At 37.2% G+C, this 12796-nt stretch overlaps 1 long non-coding RNA gene across 2 annotated transcripts in view; it reads left to right on the top strand.

The window, feature by feature from the left end:
• LOC143661770 (uncharacterized) overlaps positions 1-12796 on the top strand; it is a 102771-nt gene that overhangs the window by 24823 nt on the left and 65152 nt on the right. The window lies entirely within an intron of this gene.

The following is a 12796-nucleotide window of genomic DNA, read 5'->3' as shown; positions in this document are numbered from 1 at the left end:
CAAAATTTATATTTTGACTAGTGCATTTCCTAATATAACTGAACACCATAAGTACTTGGAACCTTGAGTATGGCATGAGATTTTGTAAGTTTGTCCAGAGTGATGCCCTGATAAATCCCGGAGTGATTTGAACAGTGAATAAAAAGTATTTGCAAATTCTTCTTGGGGGAATGGTGAGAAAGAGGGAAAATTCAACTTCCCCACTTGGAGAAGGCCTGAAATTCTCACAAGCAGTGAGGATGACAAAATCAATAGGCTGAGCCCTCAATCTTGGGGCTTGTTCATATGAAACTTATCTCCACAAAGGATAGGCTAAGCCTACTTAAAATTAGGCCTAAGAGTCATCCCTCAGAGAACCTCTTTTGTTGCTCAGATGTGGCCTCTCTCTCTCTCTCAGCCAACACGGCAAGCAAACTCACTGCCCTCCCCCTCTCTACATGGGACATGACTCCCAGGGGTATAAACCTCCCTGGCAACATGTGACAGAAATCCTAGAATGAGCTTGGATTCAGCATCAAGGGATTGAGAAAACCTTCTTGACTGAAAGGGGGAATAGAGAAATGAGACAAAATAAAGTGTCAATGGCTGAGAGATTTCAAATAGAGTCAAAGGGTTATCCTGGAGGTTATTTTTATGTATTATATAGATAACACCTTTTTAGTTCAAGGTGTATTATAGAAGCTAGAGGGAAATGCCTGAAACTGTAGAGTTGTGTTCCAGTAGCCATGTTTCTTTAAGATGATTGTATAATGATATAGCTTTCACAAAGTGACTGTGTGATTGTGGAAACCTTGTTCTGATGCTCCTTTTATCTATGGCATGGACAGATGAGTAAAAAATATGGATTAAAAATAAATAAATAATAGGAGGAACAAATGTTAAAATAAATTATATAGAGGGAAATACTAGTGGTCAATGTGAGGGAACAGTAAGGGTATGGTATATATGAGTTTTTCTTTTTTATTTTCATTTCTTTTTCTGGAGTGATGGAAATGTTCCGAGAAATGACCAGAGTGATGAATATTCAACTATGTGATGATATTTTGAGTCACTGATTGCACACAAAGTGTGGAATGTGCATACATTAAGAATGTTTGTGTTGTATGCTGATTGGTTTTATTAATAAAAATTAAATTTAAAAATGAGTATTTGAAAGCGTGTATTGGCAAACAAAGATGAAAGCACAGCAAAGATTAACTGATAGCTCTGTAAGTGAAATTAATAAAAAATAAACAGAGTTATAGGAGAAATAGCTCTGGGTAAGTTGACACTGCTACAATTTGAGAGACTCTAGATATGTAGCCAGAGAAACTTAGTTAAGTAGAACTTAAAGCTATAAATTAGGAAAGTGATTTGTGATGAAAAGGATGAAGCTGTCTCAGGGGAAGTGATGTTGGCAAGGAAACGTCACATTAAAAGAACTCTTGGAGGTATTTCACAACATTGAAAGTTCAAAGGATAAAATGTTGGAAGCTGATCCAAACTTACAAAGGAGTGTGAAAATTCGCCAAGGCCTAGAAAAGATGCTCACTCGGTATCCTAAGTTTTAATGCAAGAATTCAGCAAGCATTATTCAAGTATTATTTAAAAAAGAAGCAAGAAATAAAATACTTTAATTTTTAATGATTCTAATATATTACATTGTGCTGAATAAATATTAGGTTATTATTCTTTTCATTTCTCTATACATTTATAACTAAGAGCAATGTTTTGACAAACATCTTTAAAGGTCATGATTGTTGAATCATTTTTTCCCATTGATTATTAAGATCGCTCTGCCCAGCTTCAACTTGCATGGACATTTTTAAGGACTTGCACTACTATGAAAGGTAAGGACTGTTCACACACACACTCACCCACACACATTTTGACTTTTAGTTTGATTTGTTAATATTTTTGGGAGGGCGGTGATTTTTGCCTGTGTTCATGAAATACGGGCCTTGCAGTAGGCTGGTTTTCTGCCCCATAAAGACTTATTCTTAAACTTAAACCATTCCTGTGGGTGTGAACCCATTGTAAGTAGAACTTAATGAAGCTGTTATTTTTTGTTAATATGTGGCCCAACTGAATGAGGTTGGGCCTTGATTCTATTACTGGAGACTTTATGAATGACAGCCATATGGAGGAGAAGCTGAAAGCCAGCAGGAACCTGGAAGATAAAGGAGAGTACATCATCCTGTACATCGCCTTGTGTGCTGGATTGAAGGGAGGTATGTCCCCTAGAAAAGCCATGTTTTAATCTAAGTCCCATTTCATAAAGGCAGAATAATCCCTGTTCAATACTGTATGTTTGAAACTATAATCAGATCATCTCCCTGAAGACTTGATTTAGTCAAGAGTGGCTGTTAAGCTGGATTAGGTAATGACATGTCTCCACCCATTTGGGTGGGTCTTGACTGGTTTACTGGAGTCTTATAAAAGAGGAAACATTTTAGAGAATGAAGGAGATTCAGAGAGAGCAGAGAATGCTGCAGCACCATGAAGCAGAGTCCATCAGCCAGTGCTTTGGAGATGAAGAAGGAAAATGCCTCCTGGGGAGCTTCGTGAAACAGGAAGCCAGGAGAAGAAGCTAGCAGATGACACTGTGTTTGCCATGTGCCCTTCCAGATGAGAGAGGAACCCTGACTGTGTTCATCATGTGCCTTTCCACTTGAGAGAGAAACCCTGAACTTCATTGGTCTTCTTGAACCAAGGTATGTTTCCTTGGATGCCTTTGATTGGACATTTCTATAGACTTGTTTTAATTGGGACATTTTCTCAGCCTTAGAACTGTAAACTAGCAACTTATTAAATTCCCCCTTTTAAAAGCCATTTCATTTCTGGTATATTGCGTTCCAGCAGCTAGCAAACTAGAATACCATGTGACGGGAAAGCCAAGGAACACAAATATCACTCTCAGCCAGCCCCAGAACACTACAGTATTCAGTGAAAAAGCATGATCTTGCTGATGTCTCAACTCTGGATAACCTACCTTCAATGCCCTAAGCCAATAATTTCCTGTAGTTCAAGCCAACCTGTCTTGTAGTATTTGTAATCACAGCTTGGAAAAGAAAACAGTTTTTGGTATTGGAAAGCAGGGCACTGCTATTACAAATACCTAAAAATGTGGAAACGATTTTGGATTAGGTGATGGGTAGAGGTTGGAAGAATTGTGAGATGCTTAATAGAAAAAGCCTAGACTGTTTTGAAGAGATGGTTATTAGAAATATGGACATTAAAGGCACTTCCAATGAGGCCTTAGAAAGAATGGGAATGTGTTATTGGAAACTGGAAGAAAGGCAATCTTTGTTATAAAGTGGCAGAAAATTTGACACAATTTTGTTCTGATATACGATAGAAGGCAGAACTTGCAAGCAATGAACTTGGATATTTAGCTGAGGAGATTTCAGAGTAAGTGTAGAAGTGTAACATGGCTTCTTCTTGAAGCCTGTAATAACATGCAAGAGGAAAGGCATAGATGAGAATTAAACTCTTAAGCACAATGAAACTAGAGATTGTGCTTAAACAACAAGAAACTATTGGCCCATGGTTTTTAGGCTAGGAGATGCTTTCTCTCTGAAGACTGGCATTCTGGGCTGGCTGCTAGTGATCCTTGGCCCTTGGCTTTTCTGTCACATGACAATGCGCATGGCAGCATCTTCTCTTTTTTTCTTCTGCTTCTTTATTTAATCAGGTCATATTTGTTAACTGTGCTATATAGGTCTTCTAAAGCCTTACTGATTTCTTGTCTGCTTGTTCTGTTGGCTAATGAAAGGAGTGTTTGTTGAATTCTCTCTCTGATTTTGGATCTGTCTGTTTCTGTTTCAATCCATTGATCTTTGCTTCATGTATTTTAAGCCATGTTGTTGGATATATACATATTTAGGATTGTTATAGTTTCCTAGCAAATTGAATACCTTTTATTATTAAGAAATATTCTCCTTTTGTTCTAGTTATTTTTAACCTTCCAGTGTACTTTGCTGAGGCTGGTTGTGCTAGCTTTTTTGTTTTTTTGAGTAAGTTTTTGCATGGTATATCTTTTTCCTTTCACTTTCAATATTTCTGTGACCCTATACTTAAGGTGTGTCTCTTATAAGTAACATAAACTTTTTTTTTTAATTCAATCTTATCTTGTCTTTTAAGTGTACATTTAGTCTATTTAAAGTTAATGTAATTACTGACACATTTGCATTTATATCTACCACCTTACTATTGTTTTCTATTTAGCTGTTCTATGTTCTTTCTTTTCTTGCCTTCTTTTGGATTAATCAGATTTTAAAAAATTCTTTCATTCTGACTTCTTTTATTTATTTATTGGTTATATATTCTTTTACTATTGTTTTAGCGGTTGCCATAGAGATTATGACATGCAAACTTGACTTATTGTGACCTAATTAATATAAATGATTACTTTTACCATTTTCTTGACAGTAATAGAGCCTTGGAATACTTAACTATATTTAGCCTCTTCCCACCTTTGCATTATTGTTGTTATGCATTTTAACTCTTTCTATATTTTAAACCTAACAAGCTCAAACCTTAGTTAATAAGGAAGTGTTAGTTTTCCAATGCTGCTATGTATCTTTCCCCAGCTTCACCCAGATTGGCCCTGAAAAACCCATGGATAAATTGGTGCTTTTCATTCATACAAGAAAACTTATCCCATTCACATACATTTTATTCTTTGTCCAATTTAGCTCCAGAAATTCCAATTTAAGAACAAAAATTTAGCAAAGGATATAGGATTCATTTGTCCAGTATAGCATGCCTCCATTGTACTCAAAACTGGCAAAGAATTTAAAATAAAACATTTGACAAAGTCAGCAGTTGCTAGAAAGAAATCCAGAGTAGGGAGTCCACCAATTACTTGAGTGCTGGTTTGTACTTCCTCGTAGTCATCATCAAAAGGGTTATGGCGTTGGTGATGGAGGGTCTGGGCCTCCTTTTGATCCTTGGCCCACTTATATTGACTGTCCTGATGGATGTCCTAGATTTGGTCAATGCAAAGAATCAAGATATGGAAGAATCTTACTATCTTAAAATCTCAAGAATTTCTTTGATTCCCAGAGATCTTTCAAGATCTGTGCTTATCTTATATGACAATATGGTAAACCTGATATATTTCACTGAAGGCTGGAGGAATTGACATTTATCAAGGCATAGTTTCTGGCCTGTGTCTTTCTGATGATCCAATAACTTGAGGAGTTGCTCTTCTTGCTTCTTTAAAGTCTTCCTCAGTACACCTCTGTCTTTCAGATAAACTATCAACTTCTGGCAATTCAGGTCTCCATTATTTCTTTCATTAGTTTTGGATATTATAGGCTCCTAAAATGCTTGGAGATATTTGTTCAAATTGATACAGACATGCAGGGCAGAAAATACATTTCTCTGTTTTTAGCCAAAGGAAATTAATAGTGAACCCTCAGAAATCCGAGGCTAAGGACTCTGAATACTCCTCCACGCATCCTGTACACAGTTATGGAGCACTGGCTTAATTTAATACATCTATTTGGAGTCAAGAATTCCATGAATTTCCAAATTTTGAAAAATTTTCTTAATTATCAAAAGGAAGAAGGATGGGATTAAGAGATTATGGCATTGACAACAGTTCTTGTGTCTCTTAAATCATTAATCTTGTTCAGGAAAATCTTAAACTACTTTCTAAATGTTTTGGGGCTTACAGATGTGTCTGGTACTGCCTCCAACTCATGAAGACTGAAAACTTTAAGCTTAGAGGCTACTTTTCCAATCTCTTTTTCCACTTCTTTGGAGAACCCCAAAATTGGACTTTATGCCTGGATGCCCCCTAGCACTCTCAAGTTGAGGGTACAGGATTTAGGTGTTATTCCCTTTCCTTCCTTCTTTTGGTAACATAGGACATATATATAGCACCACCATGTGATTTTCATATAAACAAAGACAATGTCAAAGGACATGCTATCAGTCATTATTCCAGGACAAAATGTATAATCTGGAACTGCCCTAGGTACACTAGAGCTTTTGGCCTTCCCAGGCACAAGGCTCATCAAGAGAATAGTTTAAATATCCACCTGCAGCTCTGTGTCAAAACTTTAAAGGGGAAAGACTTTGTCTCAGCAAAAACCATAGAATATGACTTTTTATTTGTTTTTTATTTTTTGGCATGGAGACCTTTTATTTTGATTATACATTTTACTGATGCACTATTAATCCCCAGATAATCCCTGATAAATTCTAATCCTCCCAGAGATGAGGTTAGCTCTACTTTACAGTCTTAAAACTGTTGCTTTTTTCTATCCTAACTGTATCACTAGAGGTTGTTTCTCTAGCAGCTATATCTGGCTTCAAGTTTCCATCCCTTCTATAAGCACAACCATACAGATCAGTAGGTCTGATCCATGGGAGAAACCCTAGAACATTGTCCTACGAATCCCTGCTATTGGGGATAGAATTTGACGGTTCCACTCCCAGCTGAGAGAGAACTTCAATTTGTTGGGTAGCATCTACTTCAGTACCTTCATGAAGGCTTGCGTCCAGGTCCATGTTACAGCCTTATATTTTATCTATCCCATATGTGAATTTTATCTTTGGTGTCTGACAAATTCAGTCGGATGTATATAAATGTGGATTTAATTTTATTCATTGGGTTTTGCACTAGCTCCCCTGATTCTGAGGATTCATGTCTTTCATCAGTTATGAAAAAAATATGTCACTATATATTTGAATTTTTCTCTCCCTTATTTTTTCCACTGTTTAAAAATAGAGCAGCAGAGAATATGGGTTTACATACTAATCTCCAAGCTTTTCCTAAACTGTTTGAAGAACGTTTTAGAGTTATAGTACTCTGGTAAATTCACACAATCCTGAATTCTTCAGAAACATCTTCTCTATTCCTCTGCAAGGAATTTATGCCATGCCTCAGCAGTCTCAACAAAATCTGTGTTATTTTTGAGTGGCATTTTTTTTTTTGGGGGGGGTGCAAGGTTCGGGAATCAAACCTGGGTTTTCCACATCAAAGGTGGGCATTATACCACTGAACTACTCGTGTACTCTTGAGTGGCATTTTAAAGGACTAATACAACTGGATCCATTTAGATTTCACAATAGTGTTCTCCTAACAATTTAGGAGCCACAGTGGTGATGTACACTTGTTTTGTTAAGAGTGTTACTGGATAAGAGAGTTATTGGATAAAAACTATGAAACAAGCATCTAAAATGATTTAAGACGTCAAAGAAGGAATCAACAGCACAAGAAAAGAACAAGGCACTACTTTTTATAAAGGTTAAGTTGATTTGAAGAAGAGCCAAGATGAACTTTTAAAAATCAAAAATAGAGTCATGAAAATAAAAAAACTCACTGAATATGGTAAACGGAGGAGTAGATACAACTAGGAGAATTAATGAACTGGAGGACTGAGCAGAAGAAACTCCTAGAATACAGCAAAATAGATAGCAAAATGGAAAAGAACAAAGAGAGGTTAAGGGATATGGGAAATAGAATAAGATTCAATATATATTTCAGAAGAATTCCAGAAAGAAAAAACAGGAAGGGTGAAAGATCTTGAGTTTTTAGAAAAATCAGGCTTATATTTGATATCTGTGTTGCTTTGAAAGGATTTATGTACCCTAGAAAAGCCATTTTTTAATCTTAATCAATCTTGTGGGAGCAACCATTTCTTTTAATCCTTATTCACTAATGTAGGTTGGAAACTTGATTAGGTTATCTCCATAGAGAGGTGACTCACCCAATTGTGGGTATTAACCTTTCACTGGAGGAAGATGAGACTTCACCTATTCCAGGTGGGTCTTGATTAGGTTACTGGAGTCCTTTAAAAGAGGAAGCATTTTGGAGAAAGCTTCAGAATAATGGGAGAGCGAAAGAGCAGAGTCACAAGAATGATGACAGAATGACGAGGGCCACAAAACAGAGAGCTCATGCCACCAGAGACCTTTGGAGATGAAGAAGAAATGTGTCCCCGGGGAAGCAAGGAAACAAGAAGCCTGGAGAGAAAGCTAGCAGACACCACCCTGTTTGCCATGTACCTTTCCAGTTGAGAGAAAAACCTTGAACTTCATCGGCCTTTCTTGAGTGAAGGTAACCTCTTGTTGGTGCCTTAATTTGGACATTTCTACAGACTTGCTTTAATTTGGACAGTTTCCCATCTTAGAACTGTAAACTTGCAACTTAATAAAGTCCCCCTTTTAAAAGCCATTCCATTCCTGGTATATTGCATTCCAGAAGCTAGCAAGCTAGAACAGTATCCAGTTTATAATTGATACACAATCTAATCCATGCTTACTAAGTGTACAGTTTGATGAATTTTGACAAATGTATACAGTCGTGTAACCACCATTACAATCAAGTAATTAACCCCCCAAATTCCTCATACCCTTCTGTAATCAATCCCCTTCCCCTGCAGCCTGGAACAATCACTGATCAGATTTTTGTACAGGGGGTTTTGCCTTTTTCAGAAAATGGAAACCATAGATGGAACCATACAGTATGTAATATTTTGTATTTGGCTTCTTTCACTTGGCATAAAATGCTTTTGAAATTCATCCATATTTTTACATGTATCAGTAATTCATTCCTTTTTATGGCTATAATTGTGAGAAAGTTTTCCCTGGTCAGAAGTCATTTGAGAAGCTCTGCCTAACACTGTGATGGTTCAGGAGACATTTCTCTGTAGCTAGCTCCTCCATCTCTGGAGGACCATTTTGAAGAGGACTCTTTGCCACCAATCACGCTGGCAGAAAAGCCTTCTCTCTAGGTGCTTCTGTGGAGTACTACTGTCCAAAAAAGGACTATAGAATGACAGGCATATTTGGAGCAACAACTACTACACCGACAGGGTTCTAGGCTTGGTACTCTTACCTCAGACAACAATCTTGAGGTAATGAACATGAAGCGAGATGAGATGGCATAAGAGAATGATCAAATATAATTTCACAAATCAGTGGAGGAGCTGACACTAGCATTTAGAGACATACCTCTGGCTCCAAATACCATTTCTCGAAACTGGCAAAAGGTCAGGATTTCTCGTGGTAACCTCACAGTGAAAAAAAAAAAAACACAAAAATTGAAGGCCAGTGCAGGCCTAAGAGGTATCAATTAAACAAACAGCTGGGGAAAAGGAAACACCTCAACAAAGCCTCCTGGGAATGCCTGCATCTTCCCCGTCCTGATGCCCTTCAGAGCCTGTGCTGATGACTTTTTGGGGAATGCCAACCCCCTGTCACCCCCCTGCCTCTTGAGCAGACAGGATGCAATACTGAAAGGGTGTTTGGAAAAACGCCTTCAGCTTGTAGTGCTCTCCCTAACGTTCTCACCAATCTGCTGGTTTAAAAGTCTTAATTCTGGAAAGTTAACTTTGAGTATACTTCCCCCTGGGGTCAATCCAGGGTCTCTCTGCAGGTAGGGGTGGAAGAGAGTTACTCTCCAGGTGGGAGCCACTGATTAACCCTTTTTCCCTGTCAGGGCCCTCTTGGGGTGTGAACTCACCTTGGCACTGCTTAAAACCAAAGGCAGGAGGTGAAGGGATAGGAGATCTATTGGAGAAAGTACAAGGAGGCTCACTGTCGAGGCCTCAGAATGGCCCAAAGCTCTTCTTTGAGGAAGTCATCCTGACCCCTTCCAATGATAAAATCAGATTTCTGGCATTGAGTGTGGCCCTGGTGCAAGGAGCCCAGAGCTTGAACTTGGTTCTGCAGCAGAGGTCCTCCGAGGCCCACTCCAAGGATGGTGCCAGTCCAAGCAACACTTTCACTAGGGTGACATGGAATGCCAGTAACCTTTCTAAAATGGTAAAGACTCTCCTTTATTCTGCAATTGTGTTTTTCTCTCTTTTTGATGTCAGAATATTATTTCTAGTATGGAATTATTATGGTGGCAAGTGAGGTGGTTTCAAAATGTATTCAGTTAGTGATGTTAAAAGTTGACAATTATTGGGTCTCAATTAAAAAAAATAAACAGTTTTCTATGAAATCCTCAACTGTGAGAACCACCATTTTTGATGATCCAAGGGAAAGACTGGTTCTCCAGAGGCTTGGGATTGGAAGGGGGTGTATTTTTTAGACAAATAGGTTTAAGGTTTCTTGCTCCTAGTTTTATGCAGCCCCTACCCTCCACATGCACTGTTTCTTAATAACACCTTGCTTGCTCTTTGCTTTGACCCAGTTTTCTCCTTATTCAAATCTGCCTCACCAAGAACACAGTGAACTTGGCCAGAGACTTGTGGCGTGTCCATCTCCATAGCTTTGATATTTACACTTCCGCTTGACTAATGGCCTGCCTCTTCTCCTTCAGGACAGAAGGGAATGTCTCCTTCTCTTCTTAATGATATTTTTGGCAGGCTGCAGTGAAAAGGATCATATTAATTCATAAAGTATCCATGGAACAGATTCTAATTTGGGGATATGATTTGAAAGTCCTGAGTCGTCCTCAAATATCTTCCAAAGAGGTCTGCCTTAAATCCTCACAGATAGTGAGTACTATTCAGGAGTCTTTCAGTAAAAAAAAAAATTTTTAGATTTACTTGAAGCTTGATCTCACTGGGGACAGGTAGTATATTGGCATAGTTATATGGCACTGTATAGTCCTCTCTCATGAAGAATTTATTTGATCATCATTTTCTTATTTCAACTAGTACATCACAGGGGCAGGTAGGTTTTGATGTAGGGATGAGATAGAACGTGCATTAGGGTTTCCTTTCCTAGCTTGCTTAGATTCCCATTCTTAGTGGAGTAGGTTGCCAAATATAGTCATGTTGTGTGTGTGATTGTGTGTTTACAGTGTTGTGTGTGGTCTCCAAACACAGGATGGAAATGAAGACTCCTTAATAAGAGGGCAGGAAGCTAAAAGAAGGTACCAAGATGCATGGATTAAAGATACTAGTTACAAACTCTGCTCTCTTCACCATTTGGTCCAGCACCAGCCCTTAGTTTGAGGAGCAGCCTATCCCTAACATGTATGGGGCTGGGTAAGAGTCAAATAGAAGCACCAATCCTTATGTCAAATATTTATGCTAATGGATGTTTAAATGAAAGTATTCTATCTTTCTAGCTTGACAAATATATATCTAAAGTGACAACAGGGAAAAATATGTATAAAGTTATAGATTGTATTTGGAGTTCAACAAAACATTAAAGATCACTGAATTTAACTTAATTATGATTCTGCATGTCTGGATGGTCTTTTTTTAGGTGTGTTATATTTGCATAAATAATAAAATAAAAAGATGTGCAATTCAGTACTTATATATGTATTTAATGATGCTTATTTTTCTTACCTTCATTACAGCAAAATCAGAAATTACAATGTTACAATCAAGATTTTTTACCTGTGTTCTATTAATGGTAAATATCAAAAGAATATTAAAAATAAAACAGAATTTATAGTGCAATTTAAATATGTTTTCATTATAAAATATGTTTATGTAAGGAAAAAATTAAAACTTTTTATATATATATTTAAAATGTTATTTTTCTTTTAAATATTCAAAATTATTTAGTAAAGAAAAATTATAATTAATGGATATCAACATTTAAAATCAACTTAATGAAGCTGATTTGCACATTTAATGTTAAATATTTGAACATTTAACTGAAATGCTGAATTTTTTATAAAAATGATATTGCTTGTAGTTCTGGTACTTAATATTCTTCAGTACTGCAAATCTATCATTATCATGCATATGTGGACATATATATGTATATATATATTTTGTGTATATATATATATATATATACACACAAAATAAAAAGGTAATATTAATTACTTAATAAAATGCTTCTCAGTTTCCACATAGAACTGTTACAAACATTGCAATTACCAAGTACCTCTAGAATCTGGACTAGAATATGAAAAGAAGCAAGAAAATATATTATGGCATTTCTTGAAGATAATACTTTGTTATTAAAGAGATGATTTCCTTTATACTAAAGATTTTAAATGATAATTTTAAATGATAAAAATAGAATTGTCTTTCTTTTACCCACATGCTTTTGCATACTTAGGCATTCTTCCCTTACTCTGAAGTAGTGTCTGGCTCTGATGTCGGTAGTGGCATAACCTTGTGGGATCCACGACTGGCTTCCAGTTATGGTGGAGTAGCTATATTGGCCCAACTTTCCTGCCTATTCTAATTTGAAAGCTGCTGGAATGTGATATACCAGAAACAGAATGGCTTTTAAGAGGGGGAATTTTTTAAGTTGCAAGTTTACAGTTCTAAGGCTGTGAAAATGTCCAAATTAAAGCAAGGTTATAGAAATGTCCAATCTAAGACATCCAGGGAAAGATACCTTGGTTCAAGAAGGCTGATGACATTCAGGGTTTCTCTCTCAGCTGGAAAGGCACATGGCAAATATGGCGATTTCTGCTAGCTTTCTCTCTAGACTTCTTATTTCAGGAAGCTCCCCCAGGAGCATTACCCTTCATCTCCAAAGATCTCTGGCTGTGTGGATTCTTGTGGCACTAAGGCTTTTTTTTCCTAAAATGGTTCCCTCTTAAAGGGCTCCTGTAAGCAACCCCACCTTGAATGGGTGGAGATGCATCTCCATGGAAACCATCTAATCAAAAGTTACCACCCACAACTGGGTGGGTCACATCTCCATAGGAACAATCAACAAGCTTCCACTGAGCAGCATTGAATGAGGATTAAAGCACATGGCTTTTCTGGGGTCCACAAATTCAAACTGGCACACTGCCTATAACATTATTAACTCTAAAAAACATTTTCTAAAGACCCAAACAATTGTTTGAAGGCACTGAAGAGTGGGCAAAAGCAGGCAGAGCTGGAGGTTATTAAAAAACTACTAGATGAAAATCTACTAGATGAGA

Source organism: Tamandua tetradactyla, chromosome 17 (assembly GCF_023851605.1).
Source record: "Tamandua tetradactyla isolate mTamTet1 chromosome 17, mTamTet1.pri, whole genome shotgun sequence".
Taxonomy (NCBI): Eukaryota; Metazoa; Chordata; class Mammalia; order Pilosa; family Myrmecophagidae; genus Tamandua; species Tamandua tetradactyla.
This window is presented reverse-complemented; position numbering and strand designations above follow the sequence as displayed.